Genomic DNA, 3,141 nt, shown 5'->3' with positions numbered 1-3,141 from the left:
ATATATATATATATATATACACACACACACACACACACACATATGTATATGTATTATGTATATATTCATAATATATACACATTATGTATATATTCATAAATGTGCCGCTAACATTTATAGGTCCTGGACCAAATGTAAAATGGAGAGATGCATTTCTTTTTCTTTTCTTTTTCTTTTTTTTTTTTTTGAGATGGAGTCTCATTCTGTCGCCCAGGCTGGAGTGCAGTGGCACGATATTGGCTCGCTGCAACCTCTGCCTCCTGGGTTCAAGCGATTCTCCTGCCTCAGCCTCCTGAGTAGCTGAGACTTCAGGCACATGCCACCACGTTGGGCTAATTTTTTGATTTTTCATAGAGATGGGGTTTTGCCATGTTGGCGAGGCTGGTCTCGAACTCCTGGTCTCAAGTGACCCACCTGCCTTGGCTTCCCCAAGTGCTGGGATTATAGGCATGAGCCACTACACCTGGCATGAGAGTTGTATTTCTTTTTTTTTTTTGAGATGGAGTCTCACTTTGTCACCCAGGCTGGAATGCAGTGGGGTGATCTCAGCTTACTGCAACCTCCACCTCCCAGGTTCAAGCATTCTCCTGCCTCAGCCTCCCAAGTAGCTGGGATTACAGGCGCCCATCACCACGCCCAGCTAATTTTGTATATTTTTAGTAGAGACAGGGTTTCACCATGGTGGCCAGGCTGGTCTCGAACTCCTGACCTCAGGTGGTCCACCCACCTCGGCCTCCCAAAGTGCTGGATTAAAGGCGTGAGCCACCACACCCGGCCGAGAGTTGTATTTCAAATGACTAAATATTTACAAGATATAAATCAAACTGACAAACTGTGAAGTGAAATATATTCTATTCCCCTACTTTGACAGATCTAGCTTCACAATGTCAAAATTGAACAATACATTCATACTCATGTTTTTATGTTTGGAAAAATATCACAGATTACAGAGTTTATTATTGGGCATGTCTGGGTGTTCTGTTGATGGACTGGTGTTTTTACAAGAGTGGTGAATTCATTCGTAATTCAAAATTATTATATATTTATTCCATAAAGTTATTTTTCTTAATTTTATTTCGTCTAAATCATTAATTTTGTTATCAAGATTTTGACATAATTTGTCTTCTATCAACAGTAAATATCTAAAGTATTAAAAATAAGATGTAGCTATAGTCAAATGAACAAAATTTGAATATATTTTAATCAAAAGTTCCATATGCATTATCCAAGTTACTCATCTTCTAACACATTCAATATCACCTATAAAAATTAAAATGCCAGGTTGAGCATGGAGGCTCACACCTGTAATCCCAGTGCTTCGGGAGGTCGAAGTGGGATGATTGTATGAGCCCAGGAGTTTGAGACCAGCTTGGCAACATGGCAATACCCTCACCTCCACAAAAAAAAAAAAAAAAAAAAAAAAAAAAAAAAAATTAACTTAGGCGTGGTGGTGCATGTCTGTGGTCCCAGCTACTCAAGAGGCTGAGGTGGAAGGATTGCTTGAGCCCAGGAGGTGAAGGCTGCAGTGAACTGTGTTTGAGCTACTGCACTCCAGCCTGGGAGACAGAGGAAGACCCTGTTTTTAAAAAAAGATAAGTCAATTGCCTTTTTCCTTCTTTCTGGCGTTCAAGACGTCAAAGCGAGGATGTGGTGAGTCCTCTGGTGCGAAATTCTGGATTTCCTCGGGTCTTCTGGTAGGATCCCTGCTCAACTGTGCTGAGAACACAGGAGCCAAAAATCTGTATATCATTTCCGTGAAGAGGATCAGGGACGGATGAACAGGCTTCCCTGCCAGTATGGGTGACATGGGGATGGCCACAGTCAAGAAAGACAAACCAGAGCTCAGAAAAAAGGTACATCCAGCAGTGGTCATTTGACAATGAAAGTCATATGGAGAAAAGATGGAGTGTTTCTTTATTTTGAAGATAATAAAAAATAAAGACAAGATGAAAGGTTCTGCCATTACAGGACCAGTAGCAAAGGAGTGTGCAGACTTGTGGCCCCGGATTGGGTTCAATACTGGCAGCATTGCATGATTATCTGTTATATTTGTAAAAAGAAATCTTAAAACCCATTAACAAGTATTTATCCTCTGCCCCCTCAAAAATAAAAAATAAATAAATAAATAAATAAATTTAATTAAAACATGAAGGCAGAGGTGTGTTTTTTGAGAAAAAATTAAAAAGCAAAAATAAATCTTATTTAATAGACTTTCCTTTTTTTTTTTTTTTTTTTTTTGTGAGACAGAGTCTTGCTCTGTCACCTAGGCTGGAGGGCAGTGGTGTGATCTCAGCTCACTGCAACCTCTGCCTCCTGGATTCAAGTGATTCTCCTGCCTCAGCCTCCCGAGTATCTGGGATTACAGGCATCCGCCATCATACCCGGCTAATTTTTGTATTTTTGTAGAGACAGGGTTTCATCATGTTGGCCAGGCTGGTCTTGAACTCCTTACCTAAGGTGATCCACCAGCCTGGGTCTCCCAAAGTACTGGGATTATAGGAGTGAGCCACCACGCCTCGCCAGATTTCTTTTTTCTTTCTTTGTTTTTTTTTTTTTTTTTTGAGACGAAGTTTTGCTCTTGTAGCCCAGGTTGGAGTGCAGTGGTGAGATCCTGGCTCATTGCAACCTCCGCCTCCCAGGTTCAAGCGATTCTCCTGTCTCAGCCTCCCGAGTAGCTGGAACTACAGGCGCGTGCCACCAACCCGGCTAATTTTTTTGTATTTTTAGTAGAGATGGGGTTTCATCATGTTGGCCAGGCCGGTCTCAAACTCCTGACTTCAGGCGATCTGCCCACCTCGGCCTCCCAAAGTGCTGGGATTACAGGCACGAGCCACCGTGCCCAGCCTAAACATGAAATATTGAAAATAAATTATTTAGGGCCAGGCACAGTGGCTCATGCCTGTAATCCCAGCACTTTGGAAGGCCAAGGCAGGAGGATCACCTGAGGTCAGTATTTCGAGACCGGACTGGCCAACATGGTGAAACCCTTTCTTTACTAAAAATACAAAAAATTAGCGGGGCATGGTGGTGGGCGCCTGTAATCCCAGTCACTAGGGAGGCTGAGGTGGGAGAATCGCTTGAACCCGGAGGCGGAGGCTGCAGTGAGCCAAGATGGCACATTTGCACTCCAGCCTGGGTAAC

At 42.7% G+C, this 3,141-nt stretch overlaps 1 pseudogene; it reads left to right on the top strand.

Annotated features, from left to right (window-relative positions):
• Positions 1–2,036, top strand: part of LOC111551872 — a 55,641-nt pseudogene extending 53,605 nt beyond the window's left edge.
• Positions 2,037–3,141: the final 1,105 nt, after the last annotated feature.

This window comes from Piliocolobus tephrosceles, chromosome 8 (assembly GCF_002776525.5).
Source record: "Piliocolobus tephrosceles isolate RC106 chromosome 8, ASM277652v3, whole genome shotgun sequence".
NCBI classification, from domain to species: Eukaryota; Metazoa; Chordata; class Mammalia; order Primates; family Cercopithecidae; genus Piliocolobus; species Piliocolobus tephrosceles.
The sequence above is the reverse complement of the archived record's forward strand: the minus strand, read 5'-3'. Positions and strand labels throughout refer to the sequence as shown.